Here is a 16,862-nt window from a genome sequence, read left to right as displayed (position 1 = left end):
ATAAAATTATGACATTTGCAGGTAAATAAATGGAATTGGAGAATATCATGATAAATAAAATAAACCAATCTCAGAAAAACAAAGGTTGAATATTTACCCTGATCAGTGGATGACAATAATACAGAATAGTGGTGGGGTAGGGGGTAAGAGAAGAATGGAGGAACTTTAGATTATGTAGAGGGAAATGAGAGGGGGAAGGAGGTGGGGTATGAAAGATGGAATGAGACAGACATAATTACCTTGTGTACATGTATGATTACACTAATGGTTTGAATCTACATTGTGTACAAACATATAAACAAAAAGTTGTACCTCATTTGTGTACAATGAATTAAAATGCAGTCTTGAAAAATAAAAAAAGGCCTTAAAAAAGAAATAATAAAGTAGCAATCAGTACTGTAGAATTAAATTTTTAGAAAGAATATTTGAAGTATACTTCTAATTTGTCATTTTGAATTACATTTCGGTAGCAGGGATTAAACCCAGGGACACTTTACCACTGAGCTGCATGCCTGCACCTTGTCATTGTTTAGTCTGAGATAGTCTCACTAAGTTGTTGAGGCTGGCCTTGAATTTGCCATCCTTCAGCTTCCCAAATAGTTGTCATTATAGATGTGCACCATCCTGCCCTGTGTGCTGCTTTGCCATTCAGAAGGTTTTGTTTTCAGAGTGCCTTATCAATATTTTAATATTTTTTTGCAGGTTGTTGTGCATGGGTTTCTGTTGTAATTTGAACTACTAAAAACTAGGTCATAGATTTTATGACTATGCAGTATTTTGTTTTATTTAATTTACATTTAAATGAGTATATTATATTTTCTTCAGAAGAGTATATGCTTTTCCCCTTTTTCACTCTTTTACTTTTTTCTTTAATGTCATGTCATGTTAATTTTATGTCATTTCATTTTATGGTGCTGGAAATTGAACCTCGGGCCTCCCACATGGTAGGCAACTGCTCTACCACTAGTTATTCCCCCATCTCTTCTTTATATTCTTAATATCCAGCTTATTTTTTTTGAAGTCTCTCCATGGAAAGGAATTGTTGAGAGTTACTGGTAAAAACCAGGAAAGTAAATCATTGAGCTACCTCATGATCCAATAGAGGGATAAGCAGTACAAAGATATACATGATACAAGGTAATATATGGCAAGTCTCAAAAGATAATAAATCAGTACATAAATGTTCTTGCATTCTTTATATAAATTGTCCCATTTAGGTTTCACAAAAACCCTAGTAGGCAGGTATTATTATTCATTTTACAAAAGGGGAAATTAACAGATCAGTTATCCCAGTAAGCAGAGCAGACATTTGAGCAGATATTCAAACCCAGCACTTGGTTCCATGGCTCTTCTTTCTAAGAGAGCTTCTCTAAGTATATAGAAGCACTGGAATGTCACCTTATTCTGCAGAAATACATTTTTATATCTCACTCGGTTCTGAATGCATTGTTGAGTGGAGTAAAGAACCTTAGTAACAAAGGGATATTTATATTGTTGACTTATAGTAAGAATCCCACAACATAGGTATATTCTTTCAGTATATTTGTTAAGGTTATATTTCTCCAATACTATATTGTACATTTAGAATATAATTTCCTTTCATGAGTTATTCAGGCCATCTTCACTCATTGAACCAAATCTACCTCACATGGCCTTCTGCATTCAATATGCCTTTTTAGATGTTTGTGTTTATACTGTGTCTAGTCCTTTCAGAGGAATAGGATCTAATCTACTTTGAATGTTACTATAGTATGGGCACTTAGCACCTATGTCATAGCCACTGTCCAACCACACTGGGACCCTATCTCACTTTAATCCTTAAATGCATCCCCTGCTTCCACTGCCCAGTGCTTTCCTGGGACTTCCTGCCCTCTCTTTGGACCCCCAGATCACTCTTCACCTCCACCACTCTCATTATGTAAATGGCAGTAGGCATCTCTGTTCCTCTAATTTTTTTCTGTAGACTCAGAGGAAGAAGCCTTTCTTTTTGTAGGCCAGCCTCTACACAGATCTTTATTTTAATTTTTCAAGAATTGTTCTTCTTTATCCACTGTTTTGCTTGACCTACTTAGTTTTACAAGTACAAAAACAATGCAGTGGGATTCCATAATGTTACATACAAATTTAGAAGTTAAAAATTGTATAACTTATACTTTATTGTCTTTTGCATAGTTTTCACATTTTTAAAAAGGATATTCAATATTTATATCTTCTTAGTTATTATACAAGTATTTTTACAGCATAGTATTTATCACTTTATCACCTGTTATTGGATATTTAGTTTATTTTTTTAGTTTTTTGCTATATTATAAGTATTACATCTTAGAATATCATCCAGTCCTCTTCCATATTTTGGATTGTTTTTAAGAGCTTTCCACCAGTAACATCTCTTTAAAATATAATTTTATGACTGATCTTCTTGAGAAGTTGCTGTCATAACCTACTGTACTACAAAACATACTCTGGTCATAGCCAGGAATGACCTCTATGCTAACAAGTCCAGTAGCAGCATCTTCCTGAACATATCTGTCATCCTGTTCACCACCCCTCCATTTTAAAATATCTTGATTTTCCTTACAGTTTTGAATCTTAGCTCTACCTTTATGATCTCAACCTATATACCTAACCTTTCTGAATTTTAGTCTCCTTGTTGGCACAAATATGGTTGCTTATCTTATTCTTTTGGATTAAATAGCACATAATTCCACAAGCACAATATCTGGTACATAGTACAAGATTATAAATGTATCCTTTTATATGTTTTTTTCTCTTTCTGGTCCCTTACTTCCTGCATAGATCTTTCTCATCTTGAAAAAAAAAAAAAAAACACTTGGTAACTTCTGAGATAGGAAAATCGTGATTCCAAGTATATTTCTAACAGAGTGGGATTACTGTTACTCTTTCTAATAAGTCACAATTTTTTAGTAAGATTTGGTTGTGAGAAATGTGTTTGAGTTACCTGAAAATGAATGTTTGGATTTTCTCTCACAGCTTCACATGGAGCATTCTTGTTGTGGATGAAGCTCACAGATTGAAAAATCAAAGTTCTCTGCTACATAAGACACTTTCAGAGGTAAACCCAAAGGATAGTCTTAGTTTTTATATAACCATCCTTCATTTTTTAATTGACTTTATTTTTTAGAGCAAGTTAGGTTTCCAGCAAAATTCAGTAGAAGGTATAGAGAGTTTCCATATGTCCCCTGCCCCTTTACAAACATGCTCCCCTCCTTCTCAGCATCTCCCTGAAGAGAGATGTTAAAACTAATGAACCTGCATTGACACATCAGAATAACCCAGAGTCCATAATTTATGGAATCACTTTTGCTATTGCACATAATTTGAGTTTGGAAAAACCAGTATTAGCATGTATTCTCCATTATAGTATCACACAGAATGGTTTCACAGGCGTAAAAATCTTATGTCCCATGTATTCATTGTTCTTTCTCCCCTCTAACTCCCCTTTGAAAACATGTAGTTTAGGTCTGTACATAGTGAACTAAATTGATATGTTTCTGACAGATTTCTGCAGGGCTAAATGAACCTGTTTTGGGGGGTTAGGGGTAGTGACAAAAGTAGTATTGAATATGGCTAATTACTTTTCCTTTCTTTTTTATATAGAAGATAATATTTACTAAAATTCAGTTATCAAATGAGCAAGAACCTACACCAATAAAATACATTGTTTTTTTGGAGATGTTTCAACTCTCTTTTGAGTATCTTTGATTTCATGGCAAAAATGATCTTATAGTTCTGCCTGCAGTTGCAGATGTATTGGACTTACCTTACCACCCCCCCCCATTAAACTAGTCAAAAATTTTGACCATTCACATGGACTCATGAAAAGAACAATTTCTTATAGAACATTGCCTCCAATCACTCATCTGTCATATTTTTTTATTATGATACACTAGATTTCATTCCCTTCTCTCAATCTCTTGTATCATTCTGGCAAAGTAGGTGAGAAACATCATTGTAATCTAGTGCTGCCATTTTTTGCTAAGAAGCCAGTGGAATGTGAACTACATTCTCCTTGTTTATCTGGTGAAAGTTTGCTCACTCATGAGACACACTTGGTAATTTCTGAGATGATAATTGAAATTTGGTCCTCGTCCTATAATAAATCACTGAACTTTGAGTTCATTTAGTGGAAAATCTTAGATCCAAATTCTGTATTTAATGGCCTAGAAGTTGCAGTTTTTGTAGTCTTATTGAAGATATAATCAGTTTTTATTAGTTTCAAACATTTTTAACCCCTTTCTGGTAGGGCATTCTCTCTCTTTGGTGTCCTCTTTTCCTCCTTTGTAGGGACCATTGATTGTGTCTATTGCCATAAGTTTGTACTTTAATATTTAAAATAATATATATAAATAGGATATGAGTTTTCAACTTTGATGTATTGTTTAATTCTCCTGGTATAAGCTCTTGTGTCAGTTCAGAGGTTGACCTTGCTTGGCCTAATGCTTTTATTGTTGTTTTTTTCCTTCATTCATCTCTCCTGTTATTGGTATTCTTATCTGTTTCTCAATATTTCTCCATTTTTTTTGTTGTTGTTGATGTCGGTGATTGACCCAGAGTTTCATGCATACTAGGCAAGTGATCTGCCGGTAAGCAACATACCCTTCCCTGTTTCTCAAAAATTTAAAGAAGTCTTTCTTTACTGTATTTCTTATGGCAGAATGTCGAGAAACATCCAGAAATCTTGATGTCTTGCATCTGATATACTGCAAAGTTTTATAAACAGATATTTTATTAGTGTACCTATTGTTTCTTGCTTGCAGCAGAGAGGCCTGAAGCTGTAGCTCTGGCTTTTCAAACTCCTCGGGTGTATGTGTTTACTCAGATGCCCAAGTTAACTCCTCTTGTGTCTCATAACATTTTTGAATGCTTAAATAGATTTAATAATAATAAACATAGTGAATAATTGTGTAATACTCAGAGTTCACAAAGTAATGTTACTTACATTCTTATGACAGTGTCTTCTTTACAGATTATTATCCCCTTCATTTAGTTGAAATTGAAGAGATATTATCTCCTACATTAAACAGTGTACCACTTGAACTTGAGCCTCCTGATTTCATGTGCCTTAACTCATTCCATTAAATCATGCCACTCTGAATTTCAATAAATATTGTCATGAGTAACTCAGCTTTGCTTCCCAATGTTAGAGAATGTTAATTGCATTTATTTATTTTTTTCCACTTCTTTTTTTTTTAATTTATTTTTTTATTGTAAACAAATGGGATACATGTTGTTTTCTTTTGTACCTGGAGTAACAGCATAACATTTGCATATTTATACATTTACATAGAGTAATGATGTTTGATTCATTCTGTTATGTTTTTCCTTCCCCCAACCACTCCCACCACAGTTTCCTCTTTACAGTCCCTCCTTCCACCATTCTTGCCCACTCACACCCCCATTATGTGTCATCATTTGCTTATCAGTGAAATCATTCATCTTTTGGATTTTTGAGACTGGCTCATCTCACTTAATATGATATTCTCCAATTTCATCCATTTGCCTGGAAGTGCCATAATTTTATTATTCTTTATACCTGAGTAATAGTCCATTGTATATATATATATATATATATATATATATATATATATATATATATATATATATATATACCAAAGTTTCTTTATCCATTCATCAATTGAAGGGCATCTAGGATGATTCCATCGTGTGGCTATTGTGAAGTGAGTGGCTATGAACATTGATGTGGCTGTATCTCTGCAGTATGCTAATTTTAAGTCATTTGGGTATAGGCTGAAGGGTGGGATAGCTGGGTCAAATGGTAGGTTCATTCCAAGTTTTCTAAGGAATCTCCACACTGCTTTCCAGAGTGGCTGCAATAATTTGCAATCCCACCAGCAATGTATGAGTATACCATTTACCCCACATCCTCTCCACCTATTGTTGCTTGTGTTCTTGATAATCGCCATTCTAATTGGGGTGAGATGGAATCTTGGTGCAGTTTTGATTTGCATTTCTCTTATTACTAAAGACGGTGAACATTTTATCATATGTTTGTTGATTGCTTATAGATCTTCTTCTGTGAAGTGTCTGTTCATATCCTTAGCCCATTTGTTGATTGGGTTATTTGTATTCTTGGTGTAGAGTTTTTTTTGTGTTCTTGATATATTCTGGAAATTAGTGCTCTATCTAAAGTATGATTAGCAAAGATATTCTTCCACACTGTAGGCTCTCTCATCGCATTGCTGATAGTTTCCTTTGCTGAGAGAAAGTTATTTAGTTTGAATCTATCCCAGTTATTGATTCTTGCTTTTATTTCTTGTGCTATGGGAGTCCTGTTAAGGAAGTCTGATCCTAAGCCAACAAGGGGAAGATTTGGACCTACTTTTTCTTCTCTAAGATGTAGGATTTCTGGTCTGATTTCAAGGTCCTTGATCCATTGTGAATTGAGTTTTGTGCAGGGTGAGAGATAGGGGTTAAGTTTCATTCTGTTGCATATGGATTTCTAGTTTTCCCAGCACCATTTTTTGAAGAGGCTATCTTTTCTCCATTGCATATTTTTGGCACCTTTGTCTAGTATGAGAAAATTGTAATTATTTGGGTTTGTGTCTGTGTCCTCTATTCTGTACCATTGATCTACCTGTCTATTTTGGTGCCAATATCATGCTACTTTTGTTACTATTGTTTGTAGTATAGTTGAAATTCTGGCATTGCAATACCCCCTGTTTCATTCTTTCTGATAAGGATTGCTTTATCTATTCTGGGTTTCTTATTCTTCCAGATGAATTTCATGAATGCTTGTTCTATTTCTGTAAGGCATATCATTGGGATGTTAATTGGAATTGAATTGAATCTGTATAAAACTTTTTGTAGTATGGCCATTTTGACAATATTAATTCTGCCTATCCAGGAACATGGGAGCTCTTTACATCTTCTAAGGTCTTTCTTAATTTCTTTCTTCAGTGTTTTGTAGTTTTCATTGTAGAGATCTTTTACCTCTTTGGTTAGACTGATTCCCAAGTATTTTATTTTTTTGGGGGGGGGCAATTGCAAATGGAGTGATTTTCCTCATTTCTCTTTCAGCTGTTTCATCGCTTGTGTATAAAAATGCTTTAGATTTATGCATGTTGATTTTATAGCCTGCTGTTTTGCTGAAATCATTGATGAGGACTAGAACTTTTCTGGAGGAGATTTTTTTGAATCTTCTAAATATAGAATCATGTCATCAGCAAATAGTGACAGTTTAAGTTCCTCTTTTCCTATTTGTATCCCTTTAATTTCTTTAGTCTGCCTAATTGCTCTGGCCAGAATTTCAAGGACAATGTTGAATAGAAGTGGAGAAAGAGGACATCCTTGTCTTGTTTCCATTTTCAAAGGGAATGGTTTCAGTTTTTCTGCTTTAAGAATGTTGTTCACCATGGGCTTAACATAAATAACCTTTACAATGTTCAGAGATGTTCCTACTATCCCCATATTTTCTAGTGTTTTGAGCATGAAGGGGTGTTGTATTTTGTTGAATGCTTTTTCTGCATCAATTGAAATAACCATATGATTCTTATCCTTAAGTCTACTGACATGATGGATTACGTTTATTGATTTATGGATGTTAAACCATCCTTGCATTCCAGGGATGAATCCCCACTTGATCGTGGTGCACAATTTTCTTAATATGTTTTTGGAAACGGTTTGTCAATATTTTGTTAAGGATCTTTGCACCTATATTCATCAAAGATATTGGTCTAAATTTTCTTTCCTTGATGTATCATTGCCTGATTTCAGTATGAGGGTGATGTTAGCTTCATAGAATGAGTTCGGTAATGTACCCTCCATTTCTATTTCCTGGATTTCTTTGAGAAGTATTGAAATGAGTTCTTTGAAGGTCTTGTAGAACTTGGCTGATTATCCATCTGGCCCTGGTCTTTTCTTGGATGGTAGATTTTTCATGGCTTCTTCTATTTCATTGCTTCATTTTGGTCTGTTTAAATCGTTTATGTTCTCCTGGTTCAGTTTGGGAGGAGCATGTCTCTAGAAATTTTTTAATGTCTTCAGTGGTTTCTATTTTGTTGGAATACAGATTTTCAAAGTAGCTTCTCATTATGTTATGTATCTCAGTGGTGTCTCTCACGATATTTCCTTTTGCATCATGTATTTTAGTAATTTGAGTCTTCTCAATCCTTCTCTTTGTTAGTGTGGCTAAGGGTTTGTCTATTTTGTTTACTTTCTCAAAGAACCAAATTTTTGGTTTGCAATTTTTTGAATAGTTACTTTTGTTTCTATTTCATTGATTTCAGGTCTGATTTTAATTATTTCCTGTCTTCTAGAACTTTTGCTGTTATTCAGTTCTTCTTTTTCTACGGCTTTGAGCTGTAATGTTAGGTCATTTAGTTGTTGATTTTTCATTCTTTTGTGAAATGCACTCCATGCAATGAATTTTCCTCTTAGTACCGCTTTCATAGTTTCGCAGAGATTTTGATATGTTGTATCATTCTTCTCATTGACCTCTTAGAATTTTTTAATCTCCTCCCTGATGTTTTTTGTTATCCATGTTTCATTCAGTAACATATTATTTAGTCTCCAAGTGTTGGAGTAATTTCTCTTTTTTATTTTGTCATTGATTTCTACTCTCAGTGCATTATGATCTGATAGAACACAAGGCAGTATCGCTATTTTTTTTGCATTTCCTTAGGGCTGCTTTGTGGCATAACACATGGTCTATTTTCGAGAAGGTTCCATGTGCTACAGAGAAGAAAGTGTATCCACTCGGTGATGGATGGAATATTCTATATATGTCTATTAAGTCTAGGTTATTGATTGTGCTATTGAGTTCTATGGTTTCTTTGGTTGGATTTTTTTTCTTTTTTGAAGATCCATGTAGTGGTAACAGTGGTTCTTTAATGTCACCCAGAATTATTGTGTTGTGGTCTATGTGATTCTTGAAATTGAGTAAGATTTGTTTGATGTACAGGGATGCACCATTGTTTGGGGCATAAGTATTTACTATTGTTATGTCTTCCTGATTTATGGTTCCCTTAAGCAGTATGAAATGTCCTTCTTTATCCCTTCTGACTATCTTTGGCTTGAAGTCCACTTTATCTGATATAAGGATGGAAACCCCCACTTTTTTACTGAGTCCATGTGCGTGGTAGGTTTTTCCCATCCTTTCACCTTTAGTTTGTGGATATCTTTTTCTATGAGATGAGTCTATTGCAGGCAGCATATCATTGGGTGTTTCTTTTTAATTCATTATGCCTCTATGTCTTTTGTTTGATGAGTTTAGGCCATTAATATTCAGGGTTATTATTGAGAAATGATTTGTATTCCCTGTCATTTGGCTTATTTTTGTTTTTTTAGTTGGCTCAGTTTCTCCTTTGAGTGGTTTTTCTCTAAGGTAGTTCCTCCCTTTGCTGACCTACATTGTTGTTTTTCATTTCCTCCTCATGGAATATTTTGTTGAGAACATTCTGTAGCACAGGCTTTCTATTTGTAAATTCTTTTAACTTTTGTTTATCATGGAAGGATTTTATTTCATCTTCAAATCTGAAGGTAGTTTTGCTGGGTATAGGATTCTTGGTTGGCAACCATGAATTTGCCACTGAAGACATTAAAAAATTTCTTTCAGAGCTTGAAATATGTTCTTCCAGGTCGTTCTAGCTTTTAGAATCTGGGTTGAGAAGTTGGATGCTATTCTTATTGGTCTCCCCCTATATGTACTGTGATGCTTTTCTCTATCGTGGCTTTCAAAATCCTATCTTTATTTTGAATGTTAGGCATTTTCATTATAATGTGCCTTTGTGTGGATCTGCTGTGATTCTGCACATTTGGTGTTCTGTAAGTCTCTTGTATTTGATTTTCCATTTAAATTTTCAGGTTTGGGAAATTTTCTGATATTATTTCATTGAATAGGTTGTTCATTCCTTTGGTTTGTATCTCTGTGCCTTCCTCAATTCCAATAATTCTTAATTTTTTTCTTTTCATGATGTCCCATATTTCTTGGTTTTTGTTCATGATTTCTTACCATCTTCTCAGTTTGGGCTACTTTATTTTCAAGATTAAATATTTTGTCTTCATTGTCTGAGGTTCTGTCTTCCAAGCAGTCTAGTCTGTTGGTGATGCTTTCCATTGAGTTTTTTATTTGGTTCATTGTCTCCTTCATTTCAAGGATTTCCATTTGGTTTTTTTTGAGAATCTCTATCTTTGTTGAAATGATCTTTTGCTTCCTGCAGGTGCTCTTTCAGCTTATTGGTGTTATCACTCATTGCCTGCATTTGCTCTCTTATCTCCTCCTTTGCTTCACAAATCATCTTAATCACGTATAATCTGAAGTCCTTTTCTGACATTTATTCTAACATACTGTCATTGGATTTTATTAATATAGAATCTAGATTTGTTTGGATCATTTTCATCCCTTGTTTTTTCATGTTGTTCATGTATCTTCCCCTCTAGCTGTGCAGATCTGGGGTATTGCAGATTTCCCCTTATTGGCTTATAGTGGCCCTATAGGTTTCCAAAACCATTTCTTTAATGGGAGATCAATATTAGCAGTGCCCAAATCAGACACTGTGCAATCCTAGACCATATAGCCCCTATGGGGACAATAACAAAATTGTCATAATAAACAAAATGAGTTCAAATTTTATCTTTGGTAAAACAAACAGGTTTGCAATAAGATCTGCTGTTTCTAATGGAGGACAAAGAGGATGCAGAGGGATGTAGAATGTGGCAGTTAATGGGATAAGTATAGAATATACAGAAGTTCTAGAAAAAAAAAGGGTGAGAGTATAATCAAAAGAAATCAGATGTTAGCATGCAAAAAGGGAGGAAGAGACGGAGGGAACTGGTAAACAAAAGGAAAAGAAAGGAAAAAAAGTAAAGAAATAAAAACTTAATTTTTTTTAAAAAAGAGGAAAAAGAAAATCTACTCTATAACAGTCACATACTAATGAAACCTCACAGTGTTCAGTAGCCTGACACTGAGGTACCTGACAATGAGCATCAAGCCTCCAGCAGGCTTCACGTGATGGGATTTGCCCCACCCAAAGATCAGAGCTATGGCTTCCAGGATTATCAAAGATGGCCACTCTGGCTTCTAAATATGTGGGCAAATGGGGAGCTGCAGCTCAGGGGTGGCTGTGGTCAGCTGGAGGTCCTGCAGACAGGATACAGTTCATCCAGCAGGGGTCCTGGAGGTCCGGTGTGTTTTGTGTGTTTGTGGGATCCTGGAGGCTGGGTGCAATCAGTCCGTTTCAGGTCCCAGTGATAGGGCACAGTCATTTGGTCTGGGGTTCTTGGCGGCAGGCAGCATTCAGTTGATGTGAGGGCACCAGAGGCAGGAAGTGATTGTTCGCACTGAGCTATCCTGGAGATAGGGCTCTGTCAGTCCAGCCAGGGGTCCTATGGGGCCTGGCTGTTGTCTCAAAATGGCGGCAGCCATGTGTAATCAAACCTGCAGGTACTGTAACATTGAACTTCCAGGCAGCAGCAGGCATCTGGTGTTCTACTCGCTGTAGGCTATAGGTTTGCTGACTATTGTCAGATGGTCAGAAGGTCAACCTCGAGCGTTGGGTGATGGACAGGAGTAAGGCAGGTGATGGACGTTCCAGAGGCAGGCAAATGTCAGATGATAGATGCCTGACAGTGAGCAACCTACTCTCAGAAAGGCGTGGATATGCTGGCAGACTGCAGGTCATCACAGCAGACAAATGGGTAAACAAAAGGGGATCCATAAGCAGCAAAAACTGCCTCACCAAGAAACAGATATCCTCTGCTTGAAACCGGCCTTACGGAGCAACAAGGAATGCAGCCTCCCTTTAGTCCGTCATCTTGGATCTCATAATTGCATTTATTTACATATTCTAGTTCTCAGTGGTTTTCAGTTTCCTGTTGACTGGAATTCCTACCCAAAACAGCCTCCAAGAGCTCTACTCTCTCCTCAGTTTTATGGAACCTGAGCTTTTTTCCATGGAATAGGTGGAAGATTTTGTTCAATATTACCAGGATATTGTAAAAGAGTCCAATCAGGTTACTTCCCATTCAACAAATTATCCCCAAGTGATCTTGACACACAAACTTCCTGTGTTTCCTTAGATAAGTTGCTCAATTCCTCTGAGACTCACTTAACTGTTGTAAAAATAGTGACAGTATTACTTGCCATACATTTCTAGTCTGTTAGGCTGCTCAGTGAGATTAAATGCAAGAATACCCTGAAAAACAGTTTCTTGAAACTGAGATTATTAATAAGAAGAATCCAGCTCTTCAAATGTTTGTGTTTTGGGGGTTAAAAGCCAGGAACAAATCCAGAAGGAATAGGGAAGAACCCAGTAAAGGCAGAAATCAGATGGTCCTCTAATTATGTGTGTTCAGCTTACAATTTTTTGACTTTACCATTTTACAAAAGCATTACACATTCAGCAGAAACAGTACTTTGAATTTTGAATTTTTATTGATGTACATATTTGTGCTTATTTTTGAGGTATTGGTGTTTTGATTCATGTATACATTGAGTAATCATCAATTTAGATAATTAGCGTATCATATACTCAAAATTCTTTATGTTGAGTATATTCAAAATTGTGTCTGAATTCTAACTGGTTTGAGATATATAATGCATTATTGTTAGTTTTATTAAAATGTTCAAAGTCATTAATTATCAGGAAAATAAAAATCATGACCACAATGAGAAACTACCTCACCCCAGTGAGAACGGTTATTACAAAAAGACAAAAAGACAAATGCTAGCAAAGATGTGGTGAAAGGGGAATTCTGATATACTCCTGGCAGTTGAAAAAAGAAAGTGTGGTGTATGTACACAATGGGATACTATTCAGTCATAAGACAACATGAGTATCAGTCTTTTACAGGCTGGAGATATATTGTAAGGTACTGTCCTGTGAGGGTGCGTGGCAGCAGCAAGTCACAACTCCCAAGTTTCCCAGGAAAACATGAGGGTGAATACCTGATACTCTACAGTGTTCTATGTTGTCAGTGTTGTTTAGACACAGATATTCAATAAATTACATAAAGCATTCAACAGTTTTTCATAAAATATTCTTATGTCAGATTATTTTGCCTGAGTTGACTATTGTAAGTGTTGTGAGTACATTTAATGTAGGCTAGGCTAAGCTGTGATGTTTGGTTTGTTAAGTCTGTTAAATAAATTTTTTATTTACATGATATTTTCAATTTGTGATGGGTTTATAAGAATGCAATCACTTTGTAAGTCCAGGAGTGTCTGTACTGTGAAAATTGCTATACTAATCTAGAATGCAGAATTAGCTTGAAAGTGAGGAAAGTAAATTGCTATATGTTCTCTAGTAGTTCAGTGCCTTTGTTGTATTTTTGAACCACTTTCTTGTATTTTTTTCCTTACACAGCAAGTGAACTACACAACCTCTACCAGCCATTTCTGCTGAGGAGAGTAAAAGCTGAAGTAGCTACAGAGATTCCCAAGAAGACAAAAGTAGTGATACAGCATGTCATGTCAGCTTTGCAGAAAAAATACTACAAGGCTATTTTGATGAAAGACCAAGGTAATCAGAAGGCAGTTCATCCATTTAGAAATTAATGAGGATGTGATTTGGGGGCAGGGAAACATTTTATAATTACACTCACTTTGTATAGCAAGAATATAAGGTAGCATTTTGTATTTTGAATGATACTCAGGTCAGCTGCAGTAAGACAATGGCAGTGTTAAGTGTATCAGTCTTAGTTGTTGCATGATGAAATTTCCCTTTTTTCTTTTGCCTACTTTTTCTTATTCCTTACAAGGAAGAAAACACTTTTAAATATCCATTATGCCTTTTATCCTCCATTTGCTTTTTCCCCCCTCTTAAATCCACAATAGAATTTAAAGAAGGAAATTTCAGAAATTTCCAGTCATTATAAAAAACCACCCCCAAGTTCAATTTATAGACTATCTTCTCAAAGCAAAGTGATGTATAGGAAAGTTCCATGTGGATATGCTATTAATTCTCAGTGCAGATGAGCCATTTGGAGTTAGTATAAATTTGAGAAATGTCCAATAAAATTAGTAAGGTTATTTATAAAGAGTTGGGTTGTTTTTTTGTTTTTGCTTTTGATTTGTTAGTCCATTTTTATTTCTCTCTTCAAAATTACAAATGCATTTGAAAATGAAATGGCAAAGAAAGTTAAACTTCAGAATATGTTATCCCAGCTTGCCATGTCTCTATATTTCTGCAATCCAGAAATGTTTTTTAATCTTTTGGGGTGGGTGCAGGGAGGGGAACTTTTTGTCTTTCATGATGTTGACAGCTATGGAGAATAAAACTGGTAGTTTTACAGAATGTGTCATAATCTGGATTTGTCTGAGCATTTCTTTGTGATTAGATTTTCTCTAGTCTTGAACCTACTCAGCCACTATGCCAAGTTCACTAGTGATCTCTGTGATGCCCAGTGATTGTTAATTCACATTTCAGTTAACCTCTCAGAAAACCTTGACACAGTAGATCACTTTTTCCTTGAAATACTCTTTACTCAGCTTGTGAAGTAGCACTTTCACTTGCTTTTCCTCCTGCCCATATGCTTCTTAGAATCATTTGCTGCTTCTCCTTCATCTTACTGACTTCTGCATGTTTCTAAGCACTGCTTTAGTGCTTGCCTAGAAAATTGATGTGTTGTGCTTTCATTTTCATTCAAATATTTTTTTTTTTTTTTACACACTCTGATAGGCAATCTCTGGCCATGGAGGTTCAAATATAGAAAGAATGCAAAAGGTTTGCTGTACTTGTGTTAAAGACTTTGTCAAGTAGCAATGTGAACTGTTTAAAAGTTTAACAGGATCTTAATCAGATGCACATTAGAATATTTTGTAAGGAAGAAGAGGCATTAGGAATTTAGATATTGAAGAAAAACTTCAATAATATTCTTTAAGTTTTAAAAATCTGTTCTAATTAGTTGTACATGGTGGTAGAATGCTTTCAGACATTTTTATAGATCATACATAAATAAAGTATAATTTCTTATTTTTCTGGTTATACATGTAGGATCATATCAGTCATCCAGTCATATATGTACATGAGTTAAAAATGTCTGTTTCACTCAATTGTCCTTCTTAACCCCATACCCCTGCCCTTCCATTCACTCCCTCTACCTAATATAAAGTAACTCTATTCTTCCTCTACCCCACCTTATTGTGAATAAACATCTGCATATCAGAGAAAACATTTGGCCTTTAATTTTGGGTGTTTGGCTTATTTCATTTAGCATGACATTCTCTAACTCCATCCATTTACCAGCAAATGCCATAATTTCATTCTGTTTTTAAAGCTGAGTAGTATTATATCATATATACATACCACATTTTCTTTCTCCATTCATCTGTTGAAGGGCATCTAGGTTGGTTTCAGAGTTTAGCTATTGTGAATTGAGCTGCTGTAAACATTGATGTGGCTACATCACTGTAGTATGCTCATTTTAAGTCCTTTAGGTATAAACCAACGAGTGAGATACCTGGGTCAAATAGTGGTTCCATTCCAAGTTTTCTGAGGAATCATTATACTGCTTTCCATAATGGTTGCACCAATTTGCATTCCCAGCAGCAATGTATGAGTGTACCTTTTTTCCCATATCCTAGTCAACATTTATTGTTGCTTATATTCTTGATATTTACCATTCTAATTGGAGTGGGAAGAAATCATAGAGTTGTTTTGATTTGCATTTCTCTATTTGCTTGAAATGTTGAACATTTTTTCATGTATTTGTTGATTGATTGTATAACTTCTGTGACATGTCTGTTAGCTCATGTATTGATTGGGTTATTTGTTTTTGTTGTTAAGTTTTTTGAGTTCTTATATATCCTAGAGATTAATGTTTTATCTGAGGTGCGTGTGGTAAAGATTTTCTCCCACTCTGTAGGCTCTCAGTTCACATTATTGATTGTTTCTTTTGTTGAGAAGAAGCTTTTTAGTTTGAATCCATTCATTTATTGATTCTTGATTAAACCTATTGCACTTTAGGGGTCTTGTTAAGGAAATCAGATTCTAGGCTGACATGGTATAGATTTGGGCCTAGTTTTTCTTCTATTAGGCCTGAGTATTTTATCCACTTTGAATTGAGTTTCATGCAGGGTGAGAGATAAAGGTGTAATTTCATTTTGTCACATGTTCTTTTCATTTTTCCCAGCACCAGTTGTTAAATAGGCTATCTTTTCTCCAGTGAATATTTTTGGCACACTTGTCTAGTATGAGATACCTGCTTTTATGTGGGTTTTTTTCTGTGTCGTCTATTCTGTACTATCTATGTGTCTGTTTTGGCACCAAACCATGCTGTTTTTATTACTATACCTCTGTAGTATAGTTTAAGGTCTGATAATGTGATGTCTCCTCCTTCACTGTTCTTGCTAAGGATTGCTTTGGCTATTCTGGATCTCTAATTTTTCCAAATGAATTTCATTATTGGTTTTTCTAGTTCTATAAAGAAAGTTATTGGGATTTTAATAAGAATTGCATTGTTTGTATAACACTTTTGGTAGTATGGCCATTTTGATAATATTAATTCTGTCTTTCCAGAAGCATGGGACATCTTTCCATCCTCTAATGTAATCTTCAGTTGCTTTCTTTAGTGTTCTATAGTTTTCATTGTAGAGTTCTTTTACCTTTTTTGTTAGATTAATGCCTCTTTTTTTTTTTTTTTTTTTTTTGAGTCTACTGTGTATGGGATAGTTTACTCTCTTTTTGGGGAGGAGGGGGATAATTTTCTTTACTTCTCTTTTAGTGAATTCATTACTAATGTATAGGAGGTGTTTAATTTATGGGTATTGATTTTATATCCTGCTTCTTTGCTGAATTTACTTATTAGTTCTAGAAGTTTTCTGATGGAATTTTTCAGATCTTCTAAATAAAGAATCATGTTATTGGCAAATAGTGATAGTT

General features: G+C 35.0%; 1 pseudogene across 1 annotated transcript in view; it reads left to right on the top strand.

Moving 5' to 3' along the window:
- Positions 1-16,862, top strand: part of LOC306652068 (chromodomain-helicase-DNA-binding protein 1-like) — a 50,992-nt pseudogene that overhangs the window by 9,012 nt on the left and 25,118 nt on the right. The window contains exons 6-9 of the transcript in view: positions 2,992-3,073; positions 11,833-11,994; positions 13,347-13,502; positions 14,091-14,154. The product of the transcript in view is annotated as a chromodomain-helicase-DNA-binding protein 1-like (transcript). The remainder of the gene's footprint in view (positions 1-2,991; positions 3,074-11,832; positions 11,995-13,346; positions 13,503-14,090; positions 14,155-16,862) is intronic.

This window comes from Sciurus vulgaris (assembly GCF_902686455.1).
Source record: "Sciurus vulgaris genome assembly, contig: HiC_scaffold_632_arrow_ctg1, whole genome shotgun sequence".
NCBI classification, from domain to species: Eukaryota; Metazoa; Chordata; class Mammalia; order Rodentia; family Sciuridae; genus Sciurus; species Sciurus vulgaris.
This window is presented reverse-complemented; position numbering and strand designations above follow the sequence as displayed.